The 24895-nt window shown below is 34.8% G+C and overlaps 1 long non-coding RNA gene across 1 annotated transcript in view; it reads left to right on the top strand.

Moving 5' to 3' along the window:
* The window catches only part of LOC143255986 (uncharacterized), a 60172-nt gene extending 36011 nt beyond the window's left edge, over positions 1 to 24161 (top strand). Inside the window, exon 2 of the long non-coding RNA XR_013030953.1 lies at positions 22538 to 24161. This is a non-coding gene — a long non-coding RNA (uncharacterized LOC143255986). The remainder of the gene's footprint in view (positions 1 to 22537) is intronic.
* Positions 24162 to 24895: the final 734 nt, after the last annotated feature.

The following is a 24895-nucleotide window of genomic DNA, read 5'->3' as shown; positions in this document are numbered from 1 at the left end:
GTAAAGTCATAATTTAAAAAAGCTTTTCCACGTAATTTACGTGTGTGAGTTTTTTTTAGTTACTTCTTTTTGATGTTCCTAAAAATTATATTGTAATGTTTCACAGAAAAAACCTCAAACAATTTCCTATATTATAATTCAATAGATTTTCTAGTAATTTCCATTCTTCAAGTTAATCCTTATATGTTTTACGCCAAAACAGGCATAACTAGTTTTGTGTTTCCTTACTTCCAAGGTCCGGCGTAGCTAGGTGTGTTAAGGCATTCGACTCGTAATTCGAGGGCCGCGGGGTCGAATCCCCTCCGCTCCAAACATGCTCGTCCTTTCAGCTGTGGGGGCGTTATAATGTTACAGTCAATTCCACTATTCGTTGGTAAAAGAGTAGCGCAAGAGTTGGCGGTGGGTGGTGATGACTATCTGCCTTTTCCCTAGTCTTACACTGTTAAATGAGGGACGACTAGCGTAGAGAGGACTCGTGTAGCTTTGCACGATATTCAAAAACAAACATTACTTGTTTGGTTGCTGATTTTCTCATGTAAGTAAACTATTTCAAGCAGTCCAGGTATAACGCTTTTTATTTTCTCGTTACATCTTTATTTGATTTAAATCTAGACCAATAGACACTCTTTTATAACGTTTTTAATTTTGTTGTTGTTTTGTGCCCAGTTACTTCTGTTGATTTGTTTGTTGAATTTCGCCCAACGTTACTCTAGGGCCATCTGCGCTAGCCGTGTCCAGTTTAGCAGTGATGGACTAGAGAGAGAGCGGATGGCTAATCAACACCATGTGCCGTCAGCTCTTGGGCTATTATTTACCAACAAAAGATTATATTAACCGTCATATTATAACACATTCATAGCTTACAGGACGAGCATGTTCGGCGACAGGATTTGATCCCGCGAGTCGCAGGTCTGGAGTCGATTGTTCCAACCGCTAGGCTATGCCAAGTCCGAATCTAAGAATTTGGTTTTTATCGAAAATGAACAGACAAAAAATCCTCTTAATACATAACCAGATATAAAAACTGGATCTGAACAGTCCAGAAGTGGACCATATAAAACGGTAAGGAAAAGATAAAAGGTAGACTTTGAAAATATTTTAACGGATGATAACAACCACCTTGAAATATCTTGCTTGGAAAGCGAACGATTCCGGTTATTCAGCTTTATAATTTATTTTAGCATTCAATTACCTAATTTTAGTTAAACAAGTGCACTAACACTATATCTCAGAAGGTAATATAATATTTTACCAACCAGCTGAGGACCAGTTTTAAACAATATTAGGTGTCTGTCACCAGTCCAGTTAAACACATTGTTGTGGTGAAGGCTTTCTATGCAAGTCTGATTTCTGATGTAAAGTTATTGGTTGAAAAAAAGAAGAGAATTTTTGGTTGAATCAATGTAATACGTGGATATGTATGAAAGATGAAATAATAACCAGAATACGTCGTTTTGTTGTCGTTTTATTTGTTCATTTCATTTTAAGTCTTTGAAGATTTTGTAGTGATTACATAATAATCTTATTAGCAAAAGTAAAGACTTAATAATTGCCCATTTAGATGAGTCACTTGTTTGCCTGACAGTACTGTTAGAAAACAATTGCCTGAGGAACACCGCTTGAATGGCTGGTTGAAGCCGGTACCACAAGGATGACAGTTGTATTTAATTCTTTACTCAAACTTAACCAACTACTTTGGAATCGTGAAACGTGGGTGAAGTGTAAAAGGCTTCTTGCTGTTGAACACGATGTGAAAATTCGCTTATGGGTTGGTTGGTGTGTTGGTTATAATTAATCGCATTGCTATACAAGAAGCTCAGCCCATAAAGAATATCATAAGCCAATTTCTAACAATGTGAGTTCGCAGACATGCCACTGTGCTACTCTGGTGGTGGTGGTGGGGGGGAATCGCTTATGGGTGCTTTATAAAAATGAGGGTCAATCCCGTTGTTTGGTTCAGTGTGTGTTTTTCATATAGCAAAGCCACAAAAAGCTATCTGCTCAGCCCACCGAGGGGAATCGAACCCCTGATTTTAGCGTTGTAAATCCGGAGACATACCGCTGTACTAGCGGGGGGCGTGTTTGGTTCAAAGAGCAGAACAAAAGTCTGGTCAAGAAAATTGCTCCCGTCCTGTCTTTTTTTCCTTTTGGTCAGTGGTACAAGGTTAAGAACCCTAGAATAGTCAAAACTAATTGTTTAATTCTCGTGTTCATAAGTGCTGATAATACAGAAAGTTTCGATTTCTTTGTGATTTTCCTTGATTCTACGAACACTGGATTATTGAAAAACGAAAATTATTAGCTGCTATTGTCTTCGTCTCTAGAGATTTCTCTTCACTAAGTTGTATATATTTATTTACTGTTTTAATTTACGGCCTGGCATGGCCAAGCGCGTAAGGCGTGCGACTCGTAATCCGAGGGTCGCGGGTTCGCGCCCGAGTCGCGCTAAACATGCTGGCCCTCTCAGCCGTGGGGGTGTATAATGTCACGGTCAATCCCACTATTCGTTGGTAAAAGAGTAGCCAAAGAGTTGGCGGTGGGTGGTGATGACTAGCTGCCTTCCCTCTAGTCTTACACTGCTAAATTAGGGACGGCTAGCAGAGATAGCCTCGAGTAGCTTTGTGCGAAATTCCAAAACAAACAAACAAAAGTTTTAATTTACATGTTTATCGATGGTTAACAAAAAGCATACTTACCCCTGTGTAGGTTTTAAAATATTAATTTGAAATACCCCAGACAAATTCATTTAAAGTTATTAATATCACAACTTTGATCATTTTTCCTTTTAATTGCTTCCTCTGAGCACTTCTAATACTAAAATTGAATTTCAAAACTCACTACGGGTGAAGCAAAGATAGCTCATTGTGTAGCTTTATCTTTAACAACAAACAACTCCATTTTCTTTTTTGCATTAGAAAAATATGTATCTAGTTATACGTTTTTATAAATCTGGATGAAAGATAATATAACCCCTTAAAATCTTTCGCTTTTCTGGTCTCCTTTCTAATAGATTTTCTATAAGATAGATTTCATTAAACGAGAACATAAGCAGAAAGTTTACGTTGGAAAATTCAGAATATAAAATAAACTATAATCGGACATTTTAAAAGGTTTTCTCACACTAGGTTTGCATTATCGATTTTTCGTTTGTCATCTCTTGTGAAAAAAAATATCGTGTCTTTTTCGTGTATACAGAAATACTTAAAATATATAAATATAAATATTTGTATTTTTAAGTTTAGATTACTCTAGCTTAGAAGTACTGTATAAATTCGGTAATCACAGTCGAGTGAATAATTTAACTTTTATTAATTTTAAACTAATCTGTGTCAACTCATCCTGCTGAATTACAACAAGTTGCATCACATGTACCGTTGTACAGTGTAACATACCACACATGTACCATTATACAGTATAATAGACACACAGACACTATTGTACAGTACAACAGACCATCTGTGTACGGTTATACAGTATAAGAAACCACACAGACACCGTTATATGGAATAACAGACCATCCACGTACCGTTGTACTGTATAACAGACCACGCATGTTCCGTTGTACAGCATAACAAACCACACAGACACCGTTGTACAGTAAAACAGACCACGAATGCACTGTTCTACATTATATTAAATTACAGAATTGTAGTTGTAAAATAAATTCAAGTATCTCCACTCGTAATGCAGTTATTAAATTCGAACAGCCGTCGACTTCAAAAGATTATTACTCACGCCAGATGAAGAAAACTGAAACAGTTTTACCTGTAGCTTCTATTACTTTCACTCATTGTTTCGTTTTCCAGCTATGTTATCATAGTTACCACACATCACGGCTTTGTTCGGTTGTGTATTGGGGAAAGGCCAGCATATTATGTTCATCCTTAGTTAGTGGGAAGTATTTCAAATTAAACTGCAGAATACACAAATATACTAATTCCTTGAAAATTTAAACACGAGAGAACATACTTAGCGCATAAATAACCAGGTACTTTCGTTTTATTGCCACCAGATGGCAATAATTATAATTATTGACATAAAAACAATGTTAAATTTAATGCAAGTCTATATTAGAAATACATTACAATATTTACTTACAAAATAAACAACACTCACAACAAAGGAAACATTTTTTTTCAATTTCTGGTAACTTAAGGATGGACATCCAAAAAATTGCTGAAACATTATTTAATTTTCTCTGATATTTGTTATACTTGAGCAAATATTTAGGACATATCCAAATCATTCACGAGGTGGCGTACAGTCGACTTTATCTCTTGACTAGATTTTAAAGAGTATTGGAAAAACTAACTACTTATGTAACAATGAAGCTTCGCTAAGCACTTTATGGCCTTTAGCCGATGGCAACTTAATAAAAACGAGGTTTTCTACGCATGTTGCAGCTTACTTGGTGCAACATATATGTGTCTAACCTCAGAACTGTATTCAAGGTATACGTTTGTATGCGAAGTTATTTTTTTAGCTACATTACAACACGTTATGCGACATGACTAGGTTTTACAATGACGCTATATACGTTACGTACGAATGAACAGTTGAATTAAAAGGCGCATTGCTTGTCTATTTTCGCGAATGTATACGAGCAATCACATTTTACGAGGTCAACACGTAAATCGTTCTTACAGTGCACATACGAGACGGGAAAAGAAAAGTGAAAATTTTATCACTTACGTTTCTGATTCATGAAAACTGTTCTTGACAATCTCAATAACAAACTGCCTCAAAAGAATATACTTATTGCTGGAATTTTATGACACAGACAATAAGTTGTTAGAGAATTATTCGTTTAACGAAACTATGAGCTGATGAAAAGTCAATGACAGGTACCAGTTTATAGCATACTGAATAACAACACCAATGGAAAAACAACATACTCAAAAGCGGAAGTAATCAAACCCATAGAGTGATAACAACTTTCCAACAATGTTCAAGGAAAATAGTTATTATTATCAGATTATACGGTGTTGCCTCTGACTTCACAATAAAGCAGAAGTGAACGACAGGTACTATCAGAAGAACCTATAAAACAAAATATAGTTTTGTTTGTTTTTTGAATTTCGCGCAAAGCTACTCGAGGGCTATCTGCACGAGCCGTCCCTAATTTAGCAATGTAAGACAAGAGGGAAAGCAGCTTGTCATCACCACCCACCGCCAACTCTTGGGCTACTCTTTTATCAACGAACAGTGGGATTGACCGTTACATTAAAACGCCCCCACGGCTGGAAGGGCGAGCATGTTTGTTGCGACCAGAATTCGAACCCGCGACCCTCGGATTACGAGTCGAACGCCTTAACTCGCTTGGCCATGCCGGGCCAAAATATGGTTTATCACACTCACTCACAGGACTACCGTTAGGATAGGCAAAGTATGCAGACTTATGTTTCGAGAAATATTTCCTACTTGCAAACGTAAACCAAAAATAAAAAAATTAAAAGTCTAAACCAAAGCAAAACCATACTCGTTTTTCAAACAAGAAAAGTATGTTTTAAATAATATATTATTTTTTGATGATCGAAAATTTTATCTAAAACTTGTTATGAGGTTATCAAGTTGTAACACGTCAAGTAATATGTTGTTTTTCTTTTAGTGATAATTTCAATCAGTTGGAGAAAAAGCTGAAAAGCTAGTTCGATGTTATATGACACCTCACAAACTAGATACAGTTGTTTTAAAGGTGGTTCAACACGAAACCTGCTGACATAAGTCCTCGAAACTCCTCTATCCTTGACATAGCTCTATTTACATGTTCTTTGGGTGAGGAAAAAAGAAGACATTTTATTGTACTAGCTCATAAATATTCGCTTTGATATAATATTTAGAATAAAGAAATACTTATTGAGGTCGTGATAGGATGATATATTTTTAAGTAATTTATTCAACACCCAGAATAAGTGTAAAATCTGAACTACAATATATTTAAATCTTAAGGTACAAACTTATTCTAAACAAAACTGTTATGAATTTGAAAATGAGCTGAACTTGAAAATGAATTAGTCTTACCAAAAGAGGCATACCTTTTGTTTGTCTGTAGCTAAGCACAAAATTACTCAATTAGCTATCTGTGGTGTGCGTACTACGGGTATCGAAACGATTTTTGCTTTATAAATTTACATACTGACCGTTGAGCCACTAGGGGCGAAGGCACGCTTTAAAAAGCGACATCAATTCTTGAATTAACGTGTGGGTTTTTGTATCTTTGTTTTCGAAAACGTTTGAGCTGCTTTAACTGTTTTAATTCTATTATAAAGTTTTAAGGTTAATTAAAAATCTTACATTAATTAAATTAAATTAAATTAAATTTGCTTTCCACTATTCTCCAGGAAAAAAAACTGTTTATTTTTTCAAATGAATAAAACAACACTCGGTTTATTGCAGTAATAGACTATGGTAAAATGACCTAAATCTCTGCACCTGATAACATGACGATATTTTACTCGTATAATTAATTCTTCAGCTGTAAAAAGGTCAATTAACTTCAATTTTTTAAACACTCGTTAGAAGCGATACATCGATAATAATTAAAGTGTGCTAAGTGTTTAAACTTTAATACACCGACTAAAATGTTGCACAACTAAACTTTGGTTATGGTGAAGTACAACCAAAAGAACATTATAACAACAACAATGGGTAGATTTCTTTAAAATGAAGTTTGATAATTTATTTGTTTGAATATTATTTATATGTGCATTACTTAAGAAACAAAAACACCTACTAAACTATTTTCAGATAGTGTTTCTTCAGATATGTGAAATTTGTCACCTACTAATAACAGTTAGGCTACAAGATACGTCTTTGTATTGACAGTTAGGCTACAAGATACGTCTTTGTATTGACAGTTAGGCTACAAGATACGTCTTTGTATTGACAGTTAAGCTACAAGATACGTCTTTGTATTGACAGTTAGGCTACAAGATACGTCTTTGTATTGACAGTTAGGCTACAAGATACGTCTTTGTATTGACAGTTAGGCTACAAGATACGTCTTTCTATTGACAGTTACGCTATAAGATACGTCTTTGTTTTGACAGTTAGGCTACAAGATACGTCTTTGTATTGACAGTTACGCTACAAGATACGTCTTTGTATTGACAGTTAGGCTACAAGATACGTCTTTGTATTGACAGTTACGCTACAAGATACGTCTTTGTATTGACAGTTAGGCTACAAGATACGTCTTTGTATTGACAGTTAGGCTACAAGATACGTCTTTGTATTGACAGTTAGGCTACATGATACGTCTTTGTATTGACAGTTAGGCTACAAGATACGTCTTTGTATTGACAGTTAGGCTACAAGATACGTCTTTGTATTGACAGTTAGGCTACAAGATACGTCTTTGTATTGACAGTTAGGCTACAAGATACGTCTTTCTATTGACAGTTACGCTATAAGATACGTCTTTGTTTTGACAGTTAGGCTACAAGATACGTCTTTGTATTGACAGTTACGCTACAAGATACGTCTTTGAATTGACAGTTAGGCTACAAGATACGTCTTTGTATTGACAGTTAGGCTACAAGATACGTCTTTGTATTGACAAAGTTTAGATCACGATAATCAATGGTAGAAGATTACTTTCAGTAATCCACTGAGGAAGGTAACACTAGTTAGTTTTATATGTTATCATCCACTGAGAAAGGTAACACTAGTTAGTTTTTATATGTTATCATCCACTGAGAAAGGTAACACTAGTTAGTTTTATATGTTATCATCCACTGAGGAAGATAACACTAGTTAGTTTTATATCCTATCATCCACTGAGGAAGGTAACACTAGTTAATTTTATATCCTATCATCCACTGAGGAAGGTAACACTAGTTAGTTTTATATCCTATCATCCACTGAGGAAGGTAACACTAGTTAGTTTTATATGTTATCATCCACTGAGGAAAGTAACACTAGTTAGTTTTATATCCTATCATCCACTGAGGAAGGTAACACTAGTTAGTTTTATATCCTATCATCCACTGAGAAAGGTAACACTAGTTAGTTTTTATGTGTTATCATCCACTGAGGAAAGTAACACTAGTTAGTTTTATATCCTATCATCCACTGAGGAAGGTAACACTAGTTAGTTTTATATCCTATCATCCACTGAGGAAGGTAACACTAGTTAGTTTTATATGTTATCATCCACTGAGGAAGGTAACACTAGTTAGTTTTATATCCTATCATCCACTGAGAAAGGTAACACTAGTTAGTTTTTATATGTTATCATCCACTGAGGAAGGTAACACTAGTTAGTTTTATATGTTATCATCCACTGAGGAAGGTAACACTAGTTAGTTTTATATCCTATCATCCACTGAGGAAGGTAACACTAGTTAGTTTTATATCCTATCATCCACTGAGGAAGGTAACACTAGTTAGTTTTATATGTTATCATCCACTGAGGAAGGTAACACTAGTTAGTTTTTATATGTTATCATCCATTGAAGAAGGTAATGCTAATTAGTTTTTGTATTCTATCCGTTATCCATTAGGCTAGATTAAACCTTGCCACATGCATTTATGATAATCTACTTAAAAGACACGAATCGAATGAATACACTACTTGAATCGGGGCAGCATATTACGTATGTTTCGTACTTGGGGTTATGTCACGGACTTCAAGTGAGTTACGTTACGTAATTCACTTGGCATACAGGTTACATATATACCGTCAGAGGTAAACTACTTATAGTAAATTAGTTTCTCTGAGGTACATAACAGCAGAAAGAATTATAAATTTACACATCAAACGAAAGAAATGTTGTTTGGCTCCAAAAAATCTCATACTTCAGCTATGGCTCAATTGGTTATTTATTTACAAAATGTTAACAACCTGCCTAACATGAAACCATGGAATGAAAATTCCATTCTGATCAATGGCAAATCAGATGCAAGAAGAATGATAAAGAACAACCCAGTTAGTTTAGCCAAGTGGAACCTGGGTTGCATCTGGCAACAGTCTTGGGTGACAGTAACAGGCTGGTTTGGAAAACCTTGGGGTTGGTATCATATTGTGTATGCCGATAATTATACAGAGGATAAAATTCAACTAGGTCTTGATTATAATCAGGTGCTCTGTAATAACGTCACCTCTTTGGACAATTAACAAAGACATTGTTATTGTGAATGGCAACTAGCCAGACGCTAGTGAAAATGCATTTGACTTCATCCTTTCATCGTCTTACTCCAAACGTAACAACTTTTTTCTAATCTAGATATACAGACATTACTATCTTAGGGATCTAGTGCTGACAATGTCAATCAGGTTTTCTTGTGTTGGGCTACGTTTTTAGCCAACAAGTAGTGTGGTTCGATCTTCACATTATAACGCCCCCACGGCTGAAAGGACGAGTATGTTTGGTGCGACGAGGGATCGAACCCGTGACCCTCAGATTACGAGTTGAACGCCTCAACACACCTGACCTTGCCGGACCAAATTTGATAGTAAAATTGTATTTCACCATTTAGTTGGATAAAATTCTGATGTTATTTATAAGGTACATAATTTTAGACCAATTCTTCACTTTATATTTCAAATATTTGCAATAAAAGTAATGTTGTTGTTGTTTTTTGCGTCAAACACATTTCTTGTGTTATAACCTAACACTGAGTAAAGAATGATCCATGTAATTTTTCTGTTGGGTAACATTATGAATTTTGTTATTTTATAATTTATTTACAATGACTTCGAATTTCAGTTTTTCCAATTAAATTTTTTTAATATAACTGTGGTAAATTTAATCTAATTTGAATCAACCTTGAGTTTCAATGATATTATTCGAAATTATTCTATAAGTTAAGGTCATTATTCTAAGTGTATTGCTTGGAGTTTTCTTTTTTTCTTTTAAGCTGTAATATTATATTGTTATTTTGAGTTTTATTTTCTATGTAGTTTCTAGTTTGTAGGTAGTGCTTTTGTATTTCCATTTGTTGTCTTTTCCGTTTGTGTCTCTGTGTTATCTGAAAGAGAAAATTATTAATTATATAACTTGTATTTTAACATATAATTTTGTCATTAGTTTATTCAAAGGTTCTAGTCTGGAGAATCCTGGAGTTAAGGAAGGAATTTTGTTTGTTTGTTTTGGAATTTCGCACAAAGCTACTCCAGGGCTATCTGTGCTAGCCGTCCCTAATTTAGCAGTGTAAGACTAGAGGGAAGGCAGCTAGTCATCACCACCCACCGCCAACTCTTGGGCTACTCTTTTACCAACGAATAGTGGGATTGACCGTCACATTATACGCCCCCACGGCTGGGAGGGCGAGCATGTTTAGCGCGACGCGGGCGCGAACCCGCAACCCTCGGATTACGAGTCGCACGCTTTACGCGCTTGGCCATGCCAGGCCCTAAGGAAGAAATACAAGTGTATGTGAGAAGTTAATGTCACATTCACTTTTTAATAACTAATATGGAATGTATCTTTATGTGGATACATTGATATATTTTCTCAAAAATATCGTTCAGTTGCTTCATGTAATTCAATATTCATATCAACGTTGATTGTAACATGTTCTTATCCTTTTAAACAGAGGAGCTTCCATACTGTTTTGTTTGTTCTTTAATTTCAAGCTAGTATGCACTTATTTTAATATAGACTTTCAAAGAAGGCAGTCTAGTCAAACAAGTAATACAGAAACCTGTACAACCCGGCTCGGAATGGTTTGGACTATGTATATATGTACGTATAGCAATAGATGATGTATGTAATCTAAGGATTGTGGGATACCGCACTAGGACCTTACTCTTACAATGTGCAATCTCCACATATGTAACCTTATTTTGAGCGCTCCTGCTCTACCAGCTGTCTGTGTGCAAGATAATTATCTTTGTAACACCTTGACCTGTTACCTACTGTGTTTTTACGTTGTGTATTGAAATTACCAGAAAACTTAATTATAACTTTAGTCAGTGGATAGGGCGCTCGACTCGCAATCTGTGAGTTGCGGATTCGAATCTCCTTCACAGAACAATTTCGCCCTTTCAGCCATGGGAGAGTTATAATGTGACGGTGAAAAATGTAGCCTAAGAGTTGGCGGTGGGTGGCATTAATTAGCTGCCTTCTCTGTAGTCCATCACTGCTAAATTAGGGACGAATAAGTTTGCACGAAATGTAAAATCAAGCTAAGCCAAGTTATTTGTCTTTGCTGTTTTATCTTTCAAACATATTTCATTAGTATAATCAAATTAAAAGAACTATTTGGTTAAAACAAATGAGTTCCAATACTTTCATGTGTTGTGATTAAATCTAGTTTTGGTATACCTCTTTATTTGACTTATACTAGAGATTTCCAGTCAGAAGATCATAATGGCATCTCCTTCCTTTACTGGCCCTATATTACAGATTTTCTGTTAGAAAAACATAATGGCATCTCTTTTCTTTACAGGCCCTATACTATGGATTTTCCGTTAAAAGAACATAATGACATTCCAAATGCATGTGTTATGCACAGACGAAATCAAATCACTATTTATGTTAAAATAGCTCTTAAGATACAAATTATTATTTATAGTTATAAATTTAAAAGTAAACAAATGTTCCTTTATTATTACACTTGTCACGACATAAGACTGAATCAGATTTGTATTTTGTTTTTGAAAATTATTTTCACAATATTAATTAGAAATCGAATTAATACCAACTTTATATACTTGTCTGCTTGGTCGGAACGATTTTGTATTGGTTAGTTTAATAACGTTTTATTTCCCTGTACGAAACTATGAGAGAAATGCAGTATTCCTTTTATATCCATGAAAAAAGTGAAATACGTAAAACGTAGCAGTAAACTTCATTTTTTAAACACGTATTAAAAACTGAAAAACGTGACTTTTCAGTAATTGAATATATCTTCTTTTCATTAATGTAAAGCAAATACTTTTAGGCCTTACATAAATTTTCTTAGAAATGGTACCGATACAAATGTGGTTTAATGGTTATCCAATTGAAAATGGAACTATGCCAAGCTATATAAGATTAGAGACCATAGCTGGCGTTTTAGTTGCTGTGTCAAATACAACATAAATAATGAATATTAAAAGTACAAAAATCACGTTTTCTGGATTTCCCGGAGTTGATTACTTTGAAAAATGAATGCTTATATCGCTTTTCCTTTTCGTTGTGCAATTTGATTTAGTCAACACTTTCAATCTTTTGTTTTACTAAATTAATCCTAAAACACCCGGAAGTGATCAATATAATACCATCTTCTAGTCACATCTCCAAAAGACCCGGAGGTGGTTAGTTTAACACAGACCGTTGCTAGCAACGTCTCCAACTCTCCGCTACCAGTTCTCAGTATAAATACGTAGAGACTCAAACACCGTGACATACGTGTTCGTTATAATTGATTGCTGTTAACGAGTTTTCCTCATTTGATTAAACGATGAAATAAACGATGTATACCTTTTCCATTGATTATTTATTCTCATATTCAAAACTTCAAAACATTTAAAGGTCGATATTTCTCATATAGATATCTTTCATAACATGAGCTCTCATGCATATCTTAATTATTACAAATTATCTTAAGTTATCTACATGATGAATTTGTGTTACGGTGATAAGTTTGTTTTTTTTCAACCATGCTTTTACTGACAATAACACTTTCAGAAACCAATGAATGATGGGAACTTTTGCTTTTTTTGTGACAAGACTTTTCGAGGTCGTGTGTCACCTGTTACACTAACAGTACTAAACCTTTTGGGTTTTTTTTGTACATTTACCTTTGAAAAATGTTGAATTTTTGATAGATACATGTAAGGTTGTGAAACTGTATCTGTTTTGTTTTTTTACCTTTTGTATCTGTGGCAAAACTACTAAAACTACCTGCCGTCGTCCCTAATATTGAAAACCCGATTAGAGGGGAGGCAGCCAGTCAGAAGCACCCCTCCAATCACCGTTCAAGCTAAGAGTTTCACTGCTACGCTTATAACGCTCCCACATATTCAAGCACGGAGAGCATTTTCTAGCATCGCACGGGCTCATTCAAAACAAATTAACAGTTCCAAAATCCAGAACTCAATCACATGGCGTACCTACACCCTGTATCATTGATCGAAAATGTTTCGGCACATCTTGTATATTTAGTAAACACTCATTGTTTTATTGCTTCCTTAAGAAAATAGGCCAGATGGTCAGGGCGCCTGACTCGACATCTTAGGGTGTGGGTTCGACTTTCCGTCACACCAAAAACATGCTCTCTCTTTCAGCCGTCGGAGCATTATAATGTGACGGTCAATCCAACTATTCGTTGGTAAAAGAGTAGCCCAAGAGTTGGCGGTGCGTGGTGATGACTAGCTGCCTTCCCTCTAGTTTTACACTGCTGAATTAGGGAAGACTAGTGCAGATAGCCCCCGTGTTGCTTTGCGCGAAATTAAAACAAAATAAGGAATCATTACAGGACACTAGTACGTCATACTGTAATCAGAGTCATAACAAGAGAATTGCCATGTTAAGCTGAAATTAAAAACACTGTATGCATAACAGTTCACCTTCTACAGGTTCGGTACAACGTGTCTTACAAACCACAATTGAAATCGGAAGCAGTTTTTCATTCTTACGTAGCTCCATGTGCATCTTTGCCAAAACAGATAAAAATTAAACCTCGTTACCTTCTCTAAAACTTTGGAAGGTAACTCAAATAACGTATGCTTTCTTGGCTTTAAGCCATGTATATACGTTTCTTTCCTCTAAAATCTTTTTTTAATGACAAGAGCTCAGAAACTCGTTCTTTTATTGTAAAACAAGGTCCGTGATTTTCTTGTTATAAAGTCACGTAAAACTCTTTGAGAATAAAAAAACAAAAAAAACAAATTATGTCACTGTTTGGCAGTGAGTGATTCTAATGATTAGTTGCTATACCAGTGATTTTAAAACAACCTTTAAACGTGTAACGTTAGGACACAGATCGTAAATTATGAATAATGTTTTAATGATTATAAATGAAACTACGGTTTAAGTCCTCTCTCTTGTGATATTATATATTCAAATATGTTGTAATTAAGAAAGGACTGATGATTAGTGCTCTACAACTGAGTAAATTTAAAGACCATTCAGTCATGCTGTTATGATCTGTACCAGTCATCATGCTTCTCTCCTGAGTTTGAGAATAGAAGATCGAGAACAAGCCTAAAGTGTACAGGGTGGCCCGTAAGTCCCTACCCATCCTTATGTTATAATGTTATATTCAATTACGCATGTTGTTATAAATTCATTTCTTTTTTTCAGAGACATATGGCCGATGTAAGCCCGTTTACACTTAAAGAGCGTATTGTGACATGGCGTCGCATAATATTATGCAGCGAGAATGAGGGACAGCACACAGATACACTGGATACTTGACACATATGGATGGGTAGGGGCTTACGGGCCACCCTGTAGATTGACGACTGTGTCCTAGCGCACGTGGTAGCTACTGAAACTTTTAAGACATTGTACTAGAAAGCTACTGACACGTGCATGATATTGTATTAGCTAGCTGTTCTATTGTGTAAGATTGTTACAAAGTTTCTGTTTTATTGTATAAGATTGTTACAAAGTTTCTGTTTTATTGTATAGGGTTGTTACTAAAGTTTCTCTTCTATTGTATAAGGTTATTACCAAACTTTCTATTCTAGTGAATAAAGTTGTTACTAAAGTTTCTTTTCTAGTATATAAGGTTATTACCAAAGTTTCTATTTTAGTGTATAAGGTTATTACCAAAGTTTCTATTCTGTTGTATGACATTGTTACTAAAGTTTCTATTCTATTGTATGACATTGTTACTAAAGTTTCTATTCTATTGTATGACATTGTTACTAAAGTTTCTATTCTATTGTATGACATTGTTACTAAAGTTTTTGTTTTATTCTATAAGATTCTTACAAAGTTTCTATTCTAGTGTATAAGATTGTCACTAAAGTTTCTATTCTATTGTATAAGGTTATTATCAAAGTTTCTATTCTAGTGAATAAGGTTATTACCAAAGTTTCTATTCTAGTATATCAGGTTATTGTCAAAGTGTTTATTCTAGTGTATAAGGTTATTACCAAAGTTTCTATTCTATTGTACGAAATTTTTATTAAAGTTTTTGTTCTATTCTATAAGATTGTTACAAAGTTTCTATTCTAGTGTATAAGGTTTTTACTAAAGATTCTATTCTATTGTATAAGGTTTTTGCTAAAGTTTCTATTCTATTGTATAAGGTTTTGCTAAAGTTTCTATTCTAGTGTATAAGGTTTTGCTAAATTTTCTATTCTAGTGTATAAGATTTTTGCTAAAGTTTCTATTCTAGTGTATAAGGTTTTGCTAAAGTTTCTATTCTAGAGTATAAGGTTTTGCTAAAGTTTCTATTCTATTGTATAAGGTTTTTGCTAAAGTTTCTATTCTAGTGTATAAGGTTTTGCTAACGTTTCTATTCTAGTGTATAAGGTTTTTTCTAGTTTTTATTCTCGTGTATAAGGTTTTTGCTAGTTTTTATTCTATTGTATAAGGTTTTGCTAAAGTTTCTATTCTAGTGTATAAGGTTTTTGCTAGTTTTTATTCTAGTGTATAAGGTTTTTGCTAAAGTTTCTATTCTATTGTATAAGGTTTTTGCTAAAGTTTCTATTCTAGTGTATAAGGTTTTTGCTAAAGTTTTATTCTAGTGTATAAGGTTTTTGCTAAAGTTTCTATTCTAGTGTATAAGGTTTTTGCTAGTTTTTATTCTAGTGTATAAGGTTTTGCTGAAGTTTCTATTTTATTGTATAAGGTTTTTGCTAAAGTTTCTATTCTAGTGTATAAGGTTTTTGCTAGTTTTTATTCTAGTGTATAAGGTTTTTGCTAAAGTTTCTATTCTAGTGTATAAGGTTTTTGCTAGTTTTTATTCTAGTGTATAAGGTTTTTGCTGAAGTTTCTATTCTAGTGTATAAGGTTTTTGCTAAAGTTTCTATTCTAGTGTATAAGGTTTTTGCTAAAGTTTCTATTCTAGTGTATAAGGTTTTTGCTAAAGTTTCTATTCTAGTGTATAAAGTTGCTATTGACGAGGTTCTAAAAGAAAAAAATTATGCAAAGTGTTTTAGAACAATTAGTGATGGTTTTCCAGGTTGAAATATTGTTCATTTGTTCAAAACAAAGTTTCTAGTGGTAGTAATCTTCCTTCATTTTGTATGAACTTTGTAACAAGATTCAATGTTCCTAACCTGTCTAACTAAAAATGAAAATTAATCTGTTTTATACAGTTAAAACATCTCTGCAAGCAGTCTCTTTCTAAATACTTATATCTCGTTACAAATTACTGATTTCTCATAACTTCACAAAATTACGAATTGCGAGAAGTCTTCCTCTATACGAGAATAAATATACGATCGGAGGATTAGTTGTATAAATATAACTTAATTGAAGGTTTGGAAATCTGTGTATATAAAGAATTATTATTAGATTTACCTGTAAAAATAGTTTTATTTTTATTATACGAGATTTATTCAGAGTATTGTTTGTTATCTGGACCGCAAGAAACTAATAAACACAAGATATGCGTTGTCATTTAGCCCTAAGGGTAACAGCATTTGTTGAAAAAGACTATAACTCAGCCAAATATTTTATTAAAACTTATTGAAATTATAGCAAAAAAATAGGGAAACTCCTACGTAAGTACAAATGAGTACAGAAACACCGGTTTTGTTCATCTCAGTATTAATAATTTAAAAAGAAAATGCTATTAGAACATTAACTAAACTTCGCGTGGGCCAACTGCGACACTTAACTTGTTGTTTGTTGTCTTGTTGTTAACTGATTTGATGGTTTGTCTAATAAAGCAATTTCTGAACTTAAGGACATTTCATGAATACCAGTTACATAAGACATCTCATGAATATCAGTTACATAAGACATTTCATGAATATCAGTTACATAAGACATCTCATGAATACCAGTTACATAAGACATCTCATGAATACCAGTTACATATAATGTTTTAGCTACTCCTTACGACACAGACAGAAAGTATACAAGAACTTGTCATGGCTGAAATTCAAAGCTAGAGTTTGAGCAAACTGTTCAAAAGATGATTAGATTTTATCTTCATATCAAACTCAACAAAGGCCTGTCGGTTTACTGCCAACGATAACAGTTCCGTGTCACTGTTAATAGTTCAGGCACAGGTGTTCTAACATTTGGTTATGACGCCGTCACCCCCTTACACACAAGTTTATTAATTTAAATTAACTGAAACTTTTTGAAAAAAAGACACAAGTTTTATGCATCCTATTATGAAATATCGTAATGCATGTGTTATATTGGAAATACAGTTATGGGTCGGCTTAATGTGCCGAACTGTGAGTCTTTACCACAAGAAGCGATTACTGTTTGGAATGTGAGTGACGGTGAAATTCCACTATTCAGTTATACCAGCTTAAGATTTGGAAGTAGATGCAGTTCAGTAGCTGTTTTTCATCTTGTTTGTTTGTTTGTCTTGAATTTCGCGCAAAGCTATATGAGGGCTATCTGGGCTAGCCGTCCCTAATTTAGTAGTGTAAGAATAGAAAGAAGGCAGCTAGCTACTCATCACCACCAACAATCAACTCTTTTACCACGGATTGACCGTTACCTTATAACGCTCTCACGGTTGAAAGGACGAGCATGTTTGATGTGATAGGGATTCGAACCCGCGACCCTCAGATTGCGACCTGGCCATGTCGGGCCGCTTTTTCCTCTGTGATTTCAAACTTAGGAATGGCTATGTGTAAAAAGCTTTTGTTTAAATTTGTGTACATTTCAGAAAATATAAGACTTTATGCACGAGTAGAGGACTGCTTTTGAATTTCGCACAAAGCTACACGAGGGCTATCTGTGCTAGCCGTCCCTAATTTTGCAGTGTAAGACTAGAGGGAAGGCAGCTAGTCATCACCACCCACCGCCAACTCTTGGGCTACTCTTTTACTAATGAATAGTGGGATTGACCGTCGCATTACAACGCCCCCACGGCTGAAAGGGCGAGCATGTTTGGCGCGACGGGGATGCAGATAGCGCAGATAGCCCTCGAGTAGCTTTGCGCGAAATTCAAAAACAAACAAACAAACAATCTCTCACTATTCAAATATGTGTTGTCATGTTATATATGTTTGAAACGACACTTGTCTCTTAGTGTATTCTTTTGATTCTAATTAATCGCTGATGTTGTTTTACTTTAAAATAAGTATTTTATTTGTTTGTGATTAAACACAAAACTACACAATGGGTTATCTGTGTTCTGCCCAACACGAGTATCGAAACTGAATTCTGGCGGTGTGAGTCCGCAGACATGCCGCTGTGCCACTAGGGGAAGGGTCAGTCATATAACGCATATCTGGCTACAGAGTGAGGAGTGATTTTGCGGTAATAGGACGCGAACCATAGACGCTAATCTGCTCGCTGGTATGCTAAACCACAAGCCGTGTCCGGCTCAGCAGGTCTATCATGAACAAACAGTAAAAACGTGTAATTTATTATTGGTTCAGTGATAAGAATATTTGAATTTTTACACTTATCGCTGCCTGATATATATTGAACAGTTACAATGATGTTTTTTCTTTCATTTCTTCAATTACGTGTCAACTAATTCGGTAGTTGTATGAGTACATGATTATTTCTGTTTTAGACCTGAAGAGGGCGTTTTATTATTCTGTCTGATACGAACCAGTAAGCCTTTCATTTTGTCTACGCTTTAAAGTCGGCTTTTCACATTTGGTTTCAATGTTATATAACAGACACATAAAAAACAGTATTAAACCAGACAGACAATGATGCCATTGAAAAGGTAAATTGAAGTTTCCACCTTTTTCATCTACACTTCTTCAAGGGCTCGTGCTCCACTTTCTCCTTGAGACAAAATTTTACCTTCAGTTCTCCAATTTTCAAGGCCAGTCGTCCGTGTCCAGGGCCACCGTTAGAATAACAGCTGGGACTACGCTAGGTTTTACTTTTCATCATTTTTACCGGTTTTCCACCTGCGATGTGTGTCCCGTAATATCTGAGAGCCTTGGGAATGTTGTGTGTGCGTACCTCAAATATTGTAAATTTTAGCCTCTCTATAAGAAAGCCCCTTTTAAGTAACCGAGCGTTAAGAACACGTGGGAAAAATGTATCGTTCGCCGAAATCCAAGTTACAAATATCTAAGTGTCTATACATATTTCAATCCTCTTATCTGTGATCACAATGTGATTGTTTCCTTCTACAATAAGGAAAACGGGCTGTCAGACAAGAAAATCCATTTTATATGTTTATTTATATGTTAAAAGGTGGTGCACTTATATGAATATCTTAAATTAGAAACTGGCCATAAAAATATACTTCTTTCCATTCTGGCTTGCCCCCCAGTGGCTCAGCGGTATGTCTGCGGAATTACAACGCTAAAATCCGGTTTTGATACCCGTGGTGAGCAGAGCACAGATAGCCCTTTGCGTAGCTTTGTGCTTAATTCAAAATAACAACAACATCCATTGTGTTTTACACTGTTTAGCTTATGTATAAATGTTGTTGTGTACTTTTAATAAGACTTCAGAAATACTCGATTCCATGATTAAAAAGAACACAATCTCGAATATCGATGATTTTGAGTATACATTTATAAGGTAAAGTAAAAATAAGCGATATTGTATACTTTCACATAAAACAATACCCTTGAAACTAACAAGCCATCAAGTCGAAAGATTTTCGAACTATCTCTGTTCTTGAAACTAACAAGGCATCAAGTCAAAACATTTTCAAAGTATCTCTTTACTTGAAGGTAATAAGCTATCAAGTCAAAACATTTTCATATTATATCTGTACTGGAAGTTAACAAGCTATTAAATCAAAACATTTTCTCTTTAAGTGATTAAATCGCAATTCACACTATACAGTTCATATTTTTGTATAAAAATAAACATTTTTTGAGAACGTTAAAGGTGAGAATTATGTGACTAAGCATATCAGAATGAATAAGTTGTTATAAAAGTTACCTTACAAAGTAACTATTTTCTATGTTCATTGTTCTTCCGCCCTCACTCTCAGTGACTCAATGACTTGTTATAACTAGTGTTATAAACTAGATGTCGGTATGAATATAGCATGGATAAGTTTGCGAGTAAAAGAAAACAATAAATATTTCCTATATTCATTAAACTTACATGAAATATTAAGCCTGATTTTGCTTTCTTGTTGTCATTATTTGCAATAAGCCTTCACGAATGACAGTCAAGACTTTCTTTCCACCATGTTATTCCTACTAAGCTTTAAGAGTTCACAACAAATCCTAACTTAATTATTTTCTAAGACCACGAAAAGCAGATTTTTTAAATGCTCAGAAATTCACAGTTATTACCTTCAAGTTAAAACTTGAAATACGAGCCTACAGGAAATTCTTTTTTCAAGATTCTACATATAGATCTACTTTTTACACGTTCCTGTCGGGAAATCTAGGGTGTTTCTTCCAACTTATACATATCGTTTTAACATCTAATCACAGTTTTACAAAGTGTAACATAATTTATTCTTTTGGTATCTTGATGAAGTCGTTCCCCTTCCAAGAACCATCTCAAGGTAAAGTTAATTAACCACAAAGCTAAAAATTACACCCAAACTTACACCCCTGATAGTTTTCATCTATTCATAATAAAAGTAAATATAAAACTTAAATTTTCTGAGCATGTAGTGAAAGAAGGTTTAGAGCATTCAACATAAGTTTACAGTTTCAATTAACTCCAATAAGATGTTTTGTTTGTTATCCATCAGTAAACGTGTGAGGGAATGTCTACCTTTGTGCAAGTGTATTATATTAACAGAAGTATAGAAAGTGCACTGGGCCCGGCATGGCCAGGTGGTTAAGGCGTTCGACTCGTAATCTAAGAGTTGCGTTTGGTGCAATCCCTGTTGCACCAAACATGCTCTCCCTTTCAGCCGTGGGGACGTTATAAGTTGTGGTCAATCCCACTATTCGTTGGTAAAAGAGTAGCCCAAGAGTTGGCGGTGGGTGGTGATGACTAGCTGCCTTCCCTCTAGTCTTAAACTACTAAATTAGGGACGGCTAGCACAGATAGCTCTCGAGTAGCTATATGCGAAATTCAAAAAAAAAAAAAAAACATGGAAAGTGCAGTGTCCTCCGGTACTTTTTGTAACCTTTACAAATAAATCACAAAACATTAAATAAAAGCGAAGTGCAGAAAGAAAAAGAAAAAATCATTTTGAAAATCTTGTACAAAAGGCATAGTACCCCGCTGGTACAGCGGTAAGTCTACGGATCTACACCGGTAAAATCAGGTGTTCGATTACCTCTAGATGGGCTCAGTGGATATCTTGATGTAGCTTTTACTATAAGGAAAACACACACAAATATGAAAGGTGTAAATAATTCATATAAACAGGTCAAAACTAATGTAATGTATTCATTATCATGTACGTCGTTATAATTGTATTAATTTCGAAACACGTAGACGATTGGCGGTGATAACTAGGTGCATTCTCTCTAACCTTACACTGCTACATTCAGGTCGGCTAATGCAGATAGCCCTCGTGGAGCTTTGAGCGGAATTCTAAACCAACTAGTCTATCAACATTGATAGATGTTTAAGGGTGCACCACAGTGTTAACATTTTTCTAAATAAATGAAAAAATTAAAACTTGTTAATTTTTAAAATAATATTTCCTTTCAACCAATCAAATGTAAATGAGAAAGAAGTAAAAAATTACATAATTAAAATTTTTAAAAACATAGAACGACACAGAGTTATTAAAATAATAATATTTTTCTTCTATTTATAACTTACTTGAAATTTAAAAATTAGTTTAAAATATAGATATTTTAATACTGCAGCACTCGAGGTTTACCTGTTTTCAAATTTTCCACTTCTCAATGTTTGGAGTGCTTGTTTTGTTTGTTTTTTGAATTTTGCACAAAGCTACTTGAGGGCTATCTGTTCTAGCCGTCCCTAATTTAGCAGTGTAAAACTAGCGGGATGGCAGCTAGTCATCACCACCCACCGCCAACTCTTGGGCTACTCTTTTACCAACAATGATGGGATTGACCGTCACATTATAACGCCCCCACGACTGAAAGAGCGAGCATGTTTGGAGCGATGGGGATGCGAACCCGCGACCCTCAGATTACGAGTCGCACGCTTGGCCATAACGGGCCTCAATGTTTGGTAAAATTATAGTATTTGTTTTTATCCAGCTAAATATAAGCACTTTGAATATTTAACGAAGCGAAAAACGTTATTTGATTGTATGCGTTATATAATGATTACGAAATCTTTTCACCAAAATTACAGTGTTTTCTAAATCCATGTTCAAATTGAAGGTATTAAAGCTACTCGTCCTTCGATCTTTCAAATGAATAAATTTAAAGAAGTGATATCTCTTTGTGATTTATTTTTATTTTATATTTGAATAGATTATTTTTTCTACAAAAAGTAGAGGGCGCTTATTATTTCTCGTTTTCTGTAGACAATTGTATCATTTGTTGTTTCACATAAGGAATAAAATATATCTAAAAACTTATTGAAGGTTAATTTGCATTTCACATGTACTATCATTATTCTTTCGTTTCTTCGTGTAGGGGCTTTAGGAACCAGCGTTCCGGGCTGTGGATTGGAGTGTCCATGGTCTGCACGAGACGAAATTGTTCTCCACACTTCTGGGACGGTAGATGAGTTATAAGAGTGGCCACCAAATGCCACTATCGATTGGATTAGGCGGTGGATGCTGAGAATAAGCTTTCTTTCTTCTACTCTATCAGTTCAGAATTAGGGAGGTCAAAGCCCTTATACAGCTTTGCATGAATATCTGAAACGAACTAAGAAACAAACCTTCACTTAGATGATTACAAGTGATAGACTGACATAAAGTTGCATTAGGCAAATATGTTATTCTATAAACGAGGCCCGACACGGTTAGGTGATTAGGGCGCTCGACTCGTAATCTTAGGGTTGTAGGTTCAAATATCCGTCCCACCAAACTTGTTCACCCTTCCAGCTATGCGGACGTTTTAATGTGACCTGTCAATCCCATTGTTCGTTGGTGAAAGAGGAGCCCAAGAGTTGGCGGTGGATGGTGATAACTAGCTGCCTTCTCTCTAGTCTTATACTGCTAAATTAAGGAAGGCTAGCGCAGATAGCTATCGTGAAGCTTTGCGCGAAATTCAAAAACAAACAAACCTATAAACGACGAGTTTTGTCTTGTATATTACAATTTCTACTTATGCGCAGTATTTTCCCTAAAGGTAATTATTAAGGATCTAGCCTACATGGTCTTAGAATAAATATAGTTGTAACTATCAGAGACGACCGAGTGATGCTAATTACAGGCGTTCGGACAATGAAGAATATATAAGTAATATAAATTTTAAGAAAATGGTAAAGCTTGCATGCATTTTTTTTCTTCTAAAGCCTGCAGGTACCAAAAGTAGGCTTAGTATGTCTTCCATGGTTGATTGGAGTTTTCTGCTATTGAAGTAATCTAATATATTGAAAGAAATTATTCATGTTAAAATCGTTTGTTTATCTATATTACTACTCAATGTTTTCGACAGAAACATAAAAATTCATCTGATATTTTTAAACTTTGACGAGAGAGAAAATAGATTTTGTTAGTTTAATGACGACACAGAATAATATTATTTCTATCGAATATTAGTGTTATTAGACACACGTTAAAACTTTTGCACAGGCGCGGTATGCAGCTTATAGAAAGATTTAGTCCAATTAAGAGCATCACTCAACATGACGTAATATGTTACTATGATTTGAAAGATGTACAGCTTATGTCAGCCTCTCGGTTTGCTGATTCTTTTGTTTGCTTTTGAATTTCGTGCGAAGCTGTACGACCGTTATCTGCGCTAATCGTCCCTAACTTGAAGCGAAAGACTAGAGGAAAGGCAGCTAGTCATCACCACTCACCGCCAACTCTTGGGCTCTTCTTTTACCAACAAATAGTGGGATTAATCGAACATTAAAATAACCCCACGGCTAGAAGGGTGAACATGTTTGGTGGAACGGGGATTCGAACCTATGACCCTCAGATTGCAACTCAGCCATACCACCCATTTTGACGAAGGGCAGGTTTTGTTACAAGTGTTTCATTATTTAGCTAGATAGTGTCAAAATATTTTTCGAAATAAGATGAAAACGCTTCATAGTGATAATGCTTAAAGATGCAAATAAATTACATTTTGTTTAATCTAATGAATGCTTTAAGTTGGCTGTCAGTTTTCACAGATTAAATCGTGAGTTCAATCGTTAGAATCCATAAGAACTGCAAACTCTTGCTATGAAACTACGTGATTAACTGCTATAATGATTAAAGTAGAAGAAAACAGGCGTGCAATTCAGTTATATTTTAAAGAACGTTAATGCATATTAATTTAATTAAATAAATAAAGCAACTTAAGCTTATGGTTGAATTATATACATTATTAAAAACAGACCACACAACAACTGTGTAACAACTAAAATGAGAACTGTAATTTGTAACGATCCTATTTCTTTCTTATATCTAGACTGTTTTATGAAAGAACTGACTTGAAAACTATAAATCAAAGAACTTTGTTGGTTCTTCCAGCCCCTCAGTGGCACAGTTGTATGTCTGTGGACTTATAATACTAGAAACTTAGTTTTGATACCCATGGTGGGCAGAGCACAGATAGCCATTCCTGTATCTTTGTGGTTAATAACAAACGAACGAACAAACACATATTTATTGCAGCTTACTTAAAAATCAAGAAAAATACGTGATGATGAGCATTACGAGCTGATTACATAGTAAAACAATAAGTTAAAACGTAATTTATATGTTCAAAACTAATACAAATAAGTCCACATACGTAAAACGTTACGTGAGAAACAGAACACCATCTGCAGTAACATAAAATAAATCGTGATAACAACGGAGCAGCCACGTATAGGTTCTCGAGCGTTCT

This window comes from Tachypleus tridentatus, chromosome 7 (assembly GCF_004210375.1).
Source record: "Tachypleus tridentatus isolate NWPU-2018 chromosome 7, ASM421037v1, whole genome shotgun sequence".
Lineage (NCBI taxonomy): Eukaryota > Metazoa > Arthropoda > Merostomata > Xiphosura > Limulidae > Tachypleus > Tachypleus tridentatus.
The sequence above is the reverse complement of the archived record's forward strand: the minus strand, read 5'-3'. Positions and strand labels throughout refer to the sequence as shown.